General features: G+C 33.9%; 1 long non-coding RNA gene and 1 pseudogene across 1 annotated transcript; both read right to left on the reverse strand.

Annotated features, from left to right (window-relative positions):
• Positions 1–3956: 3956 nt before the first annotated feature.
• Positions 3957–5144, reverse strand: LOC146735241 (uncharacterized). Its single transcript, XR_014931427.1, has 2 exons — positions 4952–5144; positions 3957–4194 (listed from the first exon to the last, which is right to left on the reverse strand). It is a non-coding gene; the product is annotated as an uncharacterized LOC146735241 (long non-coding RNA).
• Positions 5145–8353: 3209 nt separating this feature from the next.
• On the reverse strand, positions 8354–11992 carry LOC144349983 (uncharacterized; annotated as a pseudogene).
• Positions 11993–13094: the final 1102 nt, after the last annotated feature.

Here is a 13094-nt window from a genome sequence, read left to right on the forward strand (position 1 = left end):
ATATTTAAATTTTATATATTCGTTATACATCATGTTGTATATATACACGTATTCAAAATGGCTGATTTTGAATGTTGTTCCATATCTCTCAATATGAACAAATACTTGTTTGACAATCAGATACAAATGTCAATCATTTTAATGTTAAAAAAAATTATATTCCTGACATGGTTATATTCCAGCTATATTACTATAAACAAAACTATATATCTTAAATTTGATAACTAACAGGGACTGTGCCATGGCTTGTTATTATTGTAGTCAGTATGCCCTCTAATAGCACTGATTTTGTAGGGATTATCCAAAATCAATTTGAGTCAGTTTAGTGACTGCTTGTAAAGTCAATTTTCAAAAAAAATATTGTAGCCCTCTTTTTTTATTGGATAATGTGAATTAAATTTGTTCAAATTATAACTATTATATAGTAAAGAAAAAGACCGCTTTATCAATGTATGATTTTCTGTTCCAGCAAATCTCTGTGCGTCAATGGCACATCTATATTGACTTAGAAGGCACACTTATATTGACTTAGAGGACACATCTATTGTGGTGATCACAACTTACGGTCTGTTTCATTTGTAGTAAACATGTAAAATGTTTATGAAGTATTCACGTCTTTCATGCACAATATTCTTGGTATCCACACTACATACAAAATGATGCCGACATCACCAAGTAGAAACAACCATGTGTCATAAAATCACCCAATCCCTCTGTAATTAATGCCGCAAGGCAGAATTTGTAACCTTTATTAATTTTTGAACTACATGTTATTTAAAGCAAGGGAGTTGTCACCTACGCATGCGTCAGGTAGCCATAGCATATCATTGTTTACAAACAAGCGTTTACTCATAAGCCTTTGCATTCTTAGCGTGTATTGTTATTGTCGTTTAGGACTCAATTCTCGCACAGGTGATAACCCTTCCGCTTTGAACAATACTGATTGGTTTACCAGAGAAAACAATCTAATAACATGGGTCCTAGTGTGAAATCTATGCAGCTGTCCAACAGTCTATAATGCCAAGTTGTACAGTATTCTTTGTATTAACAGGGGTTTTTCTAGAAAAAAAAACTGAAAAAGAGGGAGTACTGCATTTTAGCAGCACCACCAAGTGGGTAAGGGGGGGCCCCTGTTCAAAAAACTCCCTGTATTAACAAGTGCCAAATACATCTAGAATTTGAATTGAATCATATCTATTCTAAAATTGTTATTGGTCTGCATGACAAGGCATAGTACATGTTTGTCCTCAAAACTCTTGATACACCTGGGGCGTTGTCGTCACAGGAAGCACTGTTTCAGACCTGTATCGTATGCCTTACTAGCAAATTTTGGGTAAAATAGCACTCCTCCGCCTTTTTACACTAGTGGTTTATACACAGAACTTGATACTACTTTTTTACAATTTAAGCTGCATTTTGATCACATATTTTAGTGAAATATTGCTGTATTGTCTCACGAAATTTAATCTTTGGAATAACGATAATCAAATTTGTATTTGAAATTTCCCGCTTTAACATTTGAAAGCAGCATAACTGGCGCCACCAAGTGGGGGAGATGGGCAATCTGATTAAAATCCGATGTAGGTATGAGGCTCCAATTTTTAGCTCTGTTGTCGACTTTGTCGAGCGGAGCTTATCATATGAGTGATTGTCCGGCATCCGTCGTTCGTGTCAATGTTTTACTTTTTCGACTTCTTCTTGAAAACTACAAGCCTGAATGCTTTGATACTTGGTGTATATGTACCTTGGGTAGACCTCTCAGATTTGTTCATTTCATGATCATATCTTCAATTCTCTAATTTTGGTGAATATTTTTGTCATTTTTTGGTACAAAGTGGTATTTTCGACTTCTTGTTAAAAACCGCAAGTCCAATTGCTTTAATATTACATATATAGGTACTACATGTGGACCTTTCTCAGATTTGTTCATTTTGTAATGATATCTTTAATTCTCTAATTTGGGTGAATATTTTTGGTAAAAAGTGATATTTTCGACTTCTTGTTAAAAACCACAAGTCCAATTGCTTTGATATTACGTATATAGGTACTACATGTGGACCACTCTCAAATTTGTTCATTTTGTAATGATATCATCAATTCTCTAATTTTGGTGAATATTTTTGTAATTTTTGGTAAAAAGTGATATTTTCTTGTTAAAAACCACAATCATTTATGGTGGAAAATAATATTTTTGAATTCTTGTTGAAAACAGCAAGTCCCATTGCATTGATACTATGCATATTGTTCATTTTCTAATGATATCTTCAGTTCTTTAATTGAAATGTGCATTGCTAACAGCGGAGCTATCTCAGCCGAGAGGCTGCTTGTATTGTAATATTGTAGCTTACCTTTTGACAACTGAAATACCAGTGTCTTTATAAATCAATTTATTGTGGTTTATGCTAATTTATTGTTACATATTTATTTAAATTAAATAAATAATAATAATAACTTTATTTAATTAAGCGCAACAATTCCAACATATGAAGATCAAAGGCGCTGATACAATAAACAATCAGTTTTGGTTTTAAAAAAAGAGTTTTTGAATAAAGCTGGAAACCTTGCCAGTGGATACACCAGAAAAAAGATTCTCCGGAATACAGATGAAATTATTGGATTGAAAAATGGTTGGCTGTGCCCAGCAGAGCTGATATGATTGTTTTTAGCCAGTTAGAATCAATTTGTTGGTCAAAAAATAAAATGCAGTTGTATTGTCAACAAGGATCACCCCCTAGGTACATGGTTTTATAGTTCTAAATGTGTGTAGGTAACAAAATATAAAACTGTTTTCACAGCAATTAAGACACATTGGCAATTGTCAATAATTTATTAAAAATAATATAACTGATGTCTCTGTACATGTACATTTTGTATTCCCAGCATGGGGACAGATCCAATAAAAGAAAATGTTGTACTACAAGTAATAATTCATATGCAAGACAGAGCTTTTAACTACAATTTCTGTAGTCAATCACAAATAACATGTCTGACTCATACTGAGGAAAAAATGGGTAAAAAAAGGTTTTACAAATTTAGTTATTTATTATTGAAGTTTGTCAAAATCTACTTGGCATCGTATCAACATTTGATTAAAAATATCCCCAAAATAAGAATTTTCACATTCAGATATTTGTTTGAATCTGTTGGATAACAAATACAGATCCTCATGTCACACTTGTAAATTGTGATCAATTCTCGTTCACCAATGAATAACATTATGAAAATGTTTTTAATCAGATGACAATGAAATACAAATACAATGCCAATCTGATTATACCAACTTCACACTGCTATTATCAATGGCACATTCAGTCCTCTTTACCAGTGCTTGATAAGCTATTCTCAATTATTGCATCAGACTCTATATTGTCACTGCTAACACTATCACTATCTGCACAGTAATGAATAAGATGTCTTTCAATATAACTACTCTCATCTTTGCCATGTCCACATGAACACTTAGATACACAAATATCACAACAACTGTGATATAATACTTTGTCTTTCAATTGATTTATTTCCAAACTTGAAGCAAAATCTTCATAAAGTTTCACTCGTCTGCATATATTTGTGTTTCTTAAGTATGATACAAAATAACGAAATGAGATGGTTTGTAATCTCTCCCAAATTCCTGTACATACAACTCTATTATCAAATGAATATCATGATGAAAATTTTTCATATCAATTAATATCCATTCTAAGAGCTGTTGTACAAAAAATAATATGCAACTCTGTATGTGACACTTTCGTCATTTCTTTTAAGTGAGACTCTTATACTACAGAATCAGATTCGCTGTGGTACATCCCAATGTAAGAAATTGAGGCAGGATATTCTTCAAAGTAATCATATAATCTAGATGTATAATCAAGTGATAAACAGTAGACGTGGAAACTGGTCAGTTTCCTCTCTCAACTTATCAACCATCCAGTAAAAAGTTGAGGGGATATCACATACAATTTTCAAAACACCATATATAACATTAGCTTTATTGGGACAAACATTTATATTATTACAGTCTGAAATGGAGCCTGTGTCCTTGATCTGTGACTGTAACAATTTGGATGCTGTTGCGGTCAATGCACATCAGGAAAATAGGATCATAGTTCTCTTAAATAGGAAAAATACTCTCTAAGTGCACATTCCTGCTCCTTGCGTCTGCCTTTGTTACTTTGAGCAATAGTCGGCTTTCCCCTGTAAAGAGCAAAAATGAAGATACTCAATATGTGTTTACACAACACTTATTTTAATATAGATACTGGTAATTCATTTTTCCTCTGTCTTAGGGGCTTGAGGATTTGAAACTTGGAAGGAGTGTGAACAATTTTTTGTAAAGCATTAAATAATTAATAATGACATAACATCAGTACTGTCTATATTTAAATAATCTCCACAATTGCGACAAAACATATGCAAGCTATTGCAGCTTTCTGTTGAATATTAAATGACTTCAATCGTTAATTGCGTGAGTATATCAAATTTTCAAACGCAATGTCCACACAAAAAACTACGAAACGTTCACAACAACACTGTTGGCGCCAACACCGCCATTTGACCGTTTGACGAAAATCAAAATAATGACAAATACTGCAATAAATGTGTTCACTATGTATTCATATACATTTGTACATAGATATCGTAGACCAAAGTAGAAGATACTAAAAATGCTGTGACTCAGGCGAAAATTGGCCGACTTGAATGACATTACGAAAACACATAAAACAGATAAATGCGAGTGTGTTCTGAAATCTTCGGGTTAACATGTGTCAACCAACTAACAGCAAGTTATGCCAAGGCACGCATCCGAGAAGCTAAATACTAGTAGCCATCGAACGCAAAGTTACGCTGCAGGACAACAGCTACAAACAAGACAATATGCGAAGTATGCAAGGAGACAACGATTGTTTGTCAGTAACAATTACGAAATTCATCGAAACACGCTTAAACCTACCTCGAACTTCACCTCTGCAGCAGTACATGTGTGATCAGCCATTTTTTCATCTGGAGTTCTACGCTTGCGCAAAACATGAGTTTAACCGCTTTGTAAGACGCTCTGTGATTGGCTGAGTAAATTGCCTGGTTCTGGAACAAGAGTTCCTATGCGGGTTGTTCAGATCCCGGTGGCTTTCACGAACAAAACCATTCTTGCAGCAAAATAATTGTAACGTCAAAAATAATTAAAATAAATAATAATAATAGTAAATAAATAAAATAAATAATAATTAAAAAAAAAAATTAAAAAAAAAATTAAGCCAATCAGGATCTTATTTTAATCAGATTGATAAAGTGTCAACTTAGTAAACAAATTCAATGCAGTACAGTATTTCTACAACAGGTGTAACATACAATAAATGCAATTTTTTGGTTCAGGAGTGCCTCTATTTGAAAATTGTTTCTAACTGAGCAAATATAGTACATGGATCCAGCATCTATGTATGCAGTGTTTATGAGGCACTTTTAACAAATACTTAAATTTCACTTTATTGTATTATGAATATCCAAATTAAGGATACATTTATCAATGAAGATTGTTATTATTATTATTATTATTATTATTACTACTTACAAATACTACGTACAGCATTCTTCTAATAAACTATTATTCAGTTACACTCACGTTTGAATTCATTATTAAGAAATTCATTAACCAGATCAAGTGGCAAATTATTGCCAGCACCTCCGATAATATTGGCTGTTCTGTTCCATATCATTTCCTTTGACAGTCTCTTCGGAAGCCAACCATTAATTCCTGGAAATATTTAGCATACAAATCTAATCAGACAGGCTATTATTAAGGCCCATATTGGCCCTATGTCCAATGATATCAACAAATTCTAACCACGACTATAACACAACTAGCTATTAAAAAAAATCGATGCAGATCTCTCATTTTCAAATCGATTTATAAAACAGTGATAGCTTGTGGTATATGCACTTGTGAAGTAAATTCAGCAACCAGCCATAACAATATTTTGGTGTTTCTTAAACTGGATTAAAAACTCTCCTGATAAGCTCACCTAAAAAGAAAACGTTTCTCGTTCCTAACCCATCTCCCACAAAAAGTTGTCCCAGGGACATTTTGAAAAAAAATTTCAAATAAAATGTAACCATCCAATATACATGTAATAGGAAACCATACATGTAGTTTGCTTGCAGATATAAAATCTTAATTGAGTATCATAAGCAAACAAAAAATAAAAGTCACCACACAGCTTCATTTTAAAATATTTGGGAGAAACAGATATACTCGGTATATGTTTTTAAGCAACATTACTGTAGACATTTACCACACAATATTCTATGGCCCAGAATGCTGTACTTGTAATGGTTTCCCTTCCAGAAATCTAGCATGTTCAGTCTCCACTGTGCCATTATCTCATTTCCATCGTTCTCTCTTTCTGCATCCTTCAGTGCCATGTGGTACAGCCCTCTAAATGCAAGCGATCTACTATGCTCTTGAATATGGTCAAACTCAATATCATCTGACATGGGACTACAACTCTCTGCACAATACCATCTGTATGAAATTTGAGATATTTTTGAAAATAGTAGATGACTGAATACAACACCACTAATTAATGAGCAAATTACAAACTATTATTTTTTTTGCTTTGACTGCCAACAAAATTTCTATCAAGGAAATTTTTAGTTTAAGTTCAGCTTTGAGACAGAAAAATATTTTTTTTTAAAAAGTGCCAAACAAAATAAATTAACCACAAGATGTAATTTGTTTATTTATCATACTTATAAATATTTTCTTAATCATACTTGTATTTTGCCTGACTACTCTCTGGATTTCTGGTTCTCTGATTTTTTTTCAAGGAAATTCCTTGTAATATTTCACATTATCCTTAGAGTGGCTCAACAGGTCATGTGGCGGAGAATATCCATGATCTGCTTCTCTCCCTCTCCCTCCCCTCCCCTCTCTCCCTCCCCCTCCCTCCCTCCCCCTCTCCCCTCCCTCCCCTCCCCTCCCTCCCCCTTCCCCCCCTCCTACCTGGTAATTCTTCTAGGCCTCTGTAGGACAAGTGATATTTTTCTTCACAGTTTGCACACTTGACAATTGCTTGTGGTATATTCTGTTTGCAACAAAAATCAACAAATTTTTCACAATCGAGAGAACACCACCAATTTCCATCTGGTATTGTATCTTCACTTATATCAACACATGTAATATGATACCACTGGCCCAGGTAGCACTGACCTGCAGCTGTGCATTCTATCCAAGTAGGACAATCAATTTCTGCAAAACAGCAATTTGTAAGGTTTATTTAAAGGCCCAATTCACTTGCCCCGGAGGTGCTAATAAGTGTTGTTAATCACTTGCATAGCCTATGATGCATCCTGTTTCAGCGATACAACATCGTGTTACGTTGAATTACAGCTGTTAATTATTCAAGATTAGTAGCCCGTCCCTTTCCCCGGTTTGTGTTTTTGACTTTTATCCGCCAAAATCTCAACTCGTACACTATTTATTATCATAAATATTACACACAGTCACTGCTGTGATATTCATAGCCACGTACATCCACTTTGGCACGACATAATTGACCTGTAAGTTTGAGAAAATGCGTTTTTACCGGAGCTTGGCTGGAGCTGTTTACTACAGCGTGACAAGCAAGGAAATAATCCCTATTGTTTAGAAGCGTATTTATAGTATACCTGGGCCTTTAATGGGACACTGCCACTGTGCGTTCTAATTTCATGTAAATAAACAATGTTTCAACATTTGTGCTGGCATCATATGTTTGGACTGACTTTGAATGCACAGGCTGTGTGACTGTGTCCTTTTAATTAATCTATCATAATAAAAAATACTTCCTCAGGTAATGTCAGTGCATTTGACCAGGAAGGAGTGTATCGGGTAAGAGGGGAATTTGGCAATCAAAGCTGTCTGTATACATGTTTGCACCCCAGAGCAACTGACATGGGTTTACTAAAAATATTTGACATGGTATGACAAAATAAAATCTCAAATTTCTGTATTTCACCATATTATCCTGCCTAATGGAATGGAATGGCAGGTGCACAATAAGCTGCTAATAAGTATGCTAGCCTACTCTTATTTGGTTTATATTACTATATTTCCTCAATATCAAAGGTGTAGGTGTGCTTCTGAAAAATGAATTGGTATTTTTTTCAAAATCTTGTGCAAATAGAAAGCTGATAGAAAGAGTTATAAAGTTGAAAATATGACATTCATTAACGTTACATATACCTTCATCTGGGTCACATATGCAATATGAACGGTCATCAACAGTTCGAAGATTAGCATGTGCTTCAATGATGCTGGTTATTGACTGATAGTTAATATCAGGCTGCAACTTTTCAACAATCTGCATTCCAACATTATTCAAATATCCCTTTCTTTCATCTTTTGAAAGCTGATAAGGTGACCCTCTGGAATACCATCATGTGACTCCATACCAAGTAGATTCATACACAAAAGACTCACAAAACCATCTGTAGTAAAATTCAACAGATCCACTACACTATTCACATTTTCCATAACCTTCTGCTTTACATTCTTATGCTTGTATAGTGTTTTAATATGATACAAAGTACAAACATTGGCTGAACTCTTAGCTGTATAATACAAATCCATAGTATCCTACATAGTTAGTCATATCATCATGCTTTTATTGTTACAATCAGCTGCATACAAACCGAAAAGAATGCATAAACAAATCGATGTTAAAATTATGTAATTCTGTGTAAAGTATTGACTAAAAGCAACCTTTTAGGTTTACTCAGAATATGATGTCCACAGTTGGTTATTATCCAAACTGCCAGTAAAATGTAAGTTAGAGATAATAGTAGATTTACCTGTAACAATGTACATCTCTTGTGAAATTCATGTGGATTTGGCTCCAAATTAACCTGTCAGCCTGTTGCGAGGTTCCTCACTCCCAGCCATTGTTATCCGCGAATGGACCATTCTCTCAACAGACATCTGATCTCCATTACAGAGAATGGGATAAGGTATACAAGACGACTGTTCTGGCACATGTACCTTCAACTGCTTCATGATTTCTGTAAAGCCCTTACCACTTTATGGGTTTTCAGTAACAATGCCAAGATTAACCTAAAACATAATCCAACGTGGAAACTAAATTCACAAGATATTGGAAAAATTGTAAATATAGCAATAAGCTTATTTAAGAACATGGAACTATTCATAAAAAAGTAATATTAAAAGTAATGATCCCTTCTATATGAGGCAACGGTAATTACTACTGTGTTCATACCTCATAAAATATGATCAAAAAAATATTGAAAAAATGGAATGCTATGGGAGTTTTAAAAAATGGCAGTCAACTGACCATGTAGGATCAGAATCCCAATATTAAATAAAAGTCTGGCACACTGGTGGACTATCAAAACAAATGAATGGGCAAACAAAGAGATGAACAGAACCCTGTCTGAAGACTTTGAATGGTGGCTAATAAAACTCACCACTGAACTTTTCTTCTTGGATACTTGACTGAATTCATGAATGATATGCATTGTTACCACATCATTATAATACTGCTGAAAGTGTGACAGATGTTTACATATTATCCGTGTTACCAAAACTGCCATTCGATTCTTCAGCATTAGCCAGTCATTGTAATCTGGTAGAAACTTGGAGATAGGAATATTAGAGACCATCATCACATCATCATCACCATCACTATTTCTGCATGATATTCTATTTTGAGTAGCAAAACACATTGCCCATTGCATGAATTTATTCTGTTTTTCAGACGTTTGATATCTGGATACACTCAATTTCTGTATGTTGTCCCAGCAAAGGCTATATCCTGGATCTGTGATAAAACACAATACCTTGCATTATAAATTGTATTAAATTTTCATAACTTGCCACAAACTATCTAAATTTTACAGATCCATTTCTCACAAGACCTTTATGTGTTATTCACACAATCAAAACATCCCAGAAATCATATGTATAAATTTCTTCAGAGATAAAGGAAGATGGAAAGACACAACCACACCACACTAGCTCTTCTGCTAAAACTTGTAATGTTGATAATTCATAAAACACAAGTACCAGACTTCAATGAAATCAGTGACATACCTTAATATCCAGATTGAGAATACAAACTGAAAACTTTTAAGTGAAACTACTCTGCATAAACATTAAAATGTAGTATTCAGTCGATACATACACTATATAATACCAAACATTCAAAATAATGTGTAATTACTCTGAGTTGCTGACTGTCACAAGTATGTAAATAGGTGAAATTCTAACTGAACTTATACTACAGCTCTTATTCTCAATATAATAAAACAAATTGTTAGCTCAGTCAGTGACTGATCAAAATTAAGTTAAGAAAACAAACAGAAGATTAGTCTCAGACAATAACTGCCTCAGTATCATCAAAACTGAATACTGACCTCTATTGTTACTACTTGTTTAATAACAAACAGGGAAAAGTTATTAATATAGCAGAATATTTAAAGTTTTCATCAGTTTTTATATAAATAAATGTGTTTAAAAGTACATACTTTTCTCAAGTGACTGCGGTTGAATATCAATATCTGCATCTTCAAATAGCATTCTTCTACTGTGAGAGCTATTCAGTTCATCACCTTCACTACTGGTATCATACTCACTGCTATCATCTTGACTGTCCTCAATCTCATTGCCACCCCCGCCCTCCGGCGTTCATGGGACTCCGACGGGGCGAGGCAGATGATGAAACTTCCGTTCACCAGTCTAAATAAACTCCGCAGGATACCAATAGTAGTCTTCCTCCTCACAATCACAGGGGCTGTCTCGTGTACCAAAGACAGGCTTGATGGTCCGGGGTAGAGGAGTTGGCATGCAGATACAGTCGGGGAATGAGTCAGTCAACCCAAAAAAACCAGCCAACACATATATTTCGGTTATAAACAGAGACAGGTATACTGCCAATTTAATATAATAACGTCAACATTAACCTCGCCACATAACACAATTGAGGCCTACTATCAAAAGGTATACAATATTAACCTGACAGGACCTGGCAAATAAACCAAGTCAATAAACAAAACAAGTCAATCCAACAGACTGACCAAATTAACCCAGTGGCGCCTTGTCACTGGAAAAATGAAATCATAAAATTAACCTTCACTCTCAACATCATCGCTTGAATCTACATCCAAGTTTCCATTGTCAATAACATGTTCTACAACAGTATCATCACCTCCAAGTTCCTTTGAATAAAAAATTAAACAGACTCATCATTATTGTTGACAATGAATGAGTCTTTTTAAAACAACTAACTGATAACCAAACTATACCCAATGTCATTTAAAAAGAAGAATTCAAAAACGTCATCTTCCTCTTAATTTTTGACCAATTGTTTTCCCTGAAAATGTCTCCTAATATGATTGGATAACAAAACAAACCACTTTGCATAATCTCTACATACTAAATTTGAATGAAAATAATTCATAACTAAGTACATGAACAAGGCTAACATGGTGGGGGGAAGGGGAGATTGTGCATAAAAAACACTGAAATTGAAGTATTGACATTTCACTTATACTTGCCTTCTGTATTGCACTTTTCCATATCTTGATTTCTGAATCAAATCCGTCTCTCAATCTATCTATAGTACTCCTTGTACCTTTCACTCCAAGGGATATTCCAATGTGGTTAAAACACTGGAATAACTAGAAATAAATAGAATGGACAAGACCACTACCACAAGTCTGAAGATATCAACCTATCACTACCTATCATTTATGTGAATGATAGGTTAATTAAATAAATCACTATTAACATTTCTGTTAATTTTGTTTGATGCAAGTGGCTTGATATTAGCAGCCATGTGGTGTTTATCTCACAAGCACAGTAATTGGTATTTACCTTGTGGCTACATCCATTTTTATACATTTGTACTGAATTCAGAGACTGAATGAGCTTAAATCTCTCCCTCTTCCTCAAGTGAAGTATAAAAAGAATTATCATTCCCAAACCTGGTACCAGTGTCCCCATTTGAAAATCATCTCCCAGGGCACTTCAAAAAATAAAATAAAATAAGTTAGTGTAGCATATTTTAGTAACAAGTAACTGATTATTTATGCAATGTATCATGTCTCTTGCTCAGATGCACAACACATTTGCTTTGTTAAAAGAACCTCCCCAATAGTAACATACCTAATGCAAACATTGAATTTATTATATACAGAATAAAACATAGTTGAACTCTGGTGACCTTGCCCTTTGTTATATAATATAATTTGCTTTATCATAGTTTGTTTCAATATAAATATGCATTGTCATAATTAATTATGAATACAAACAAGTTTTGGGGTTGAACCAACAGTGGGGAATCAGTCTACCAAATGTCCTTAAAAGATGTAAATATCTTACAAAAACATTGGTGGCTTATTTGTTTAATTTTTTTAAGGGACATAATTTCCAGCTTTCTTCAAAGTAATTCAGATATTTTAGTATAAAAACAAATGTCTCATTGCAAAAAAAAAGTGCTGCATTTAGATGTGAATAGATTCATAAAACATGCAAGATAACAGAAAATTTTAGCTGGCTTTAGTCCAAGTATTTTGTACAGGTGTCTGTCAAAAATTAATGATTCACTGAGACAAATATGAACTGCCTCATTGTGTGACTACTGTATTATATGAAAAGTAAAAAAATACACCCTTTATGAATAGCTATCATGTTGCAAGCTCTGCTTTGTATGCAAATCAACTTAAATAGTTAGTTGGTGTCCAGTGGAGGGAGAAGTCAACAGTACTGTTGCCTCCTGAGAATCTACATCTTCAAACACTGCAATCTTTGAAGTGCGTTTTTAAACTAGTATTATAAAAACTCTATCATTCTGTTCTAATAGCTGAAACATATTCCTGTGAGTTTTCATTTGTCGAATGAACTGTTTGTCAAATACAGAATACATATATTTTAGAATAATTTTCTTTTTAAAATGTGGATGAAATGTTTTGCTTTTAATGTATTTGTTATGTATTGTTTTTGATTTGATAACTTTGAACTAAACAGATTTTCTATTAGCTTCAGATCTTGATCAAAGTTAGGCACCCAGTTCATAGGAGTGCTTATATTGATTTTCTGACATCTT

The sequence above is a fragment of the Saccoglossus kowalevskii genome, chromosome 13, assembly GCF_978046115.1.
Source record: "Saccoglossus kowalevskii chromosome 13, keSacKowa6.1, whole genome shotgun sequence".
Classification (NCBI taxonomy): domain Eukaryota; kingdom Metazoa; phylum Hemichordata; class Enteropneusta; family Harrimaniidae; genus Saccoglossus; species Saccoglossus kowalevskii.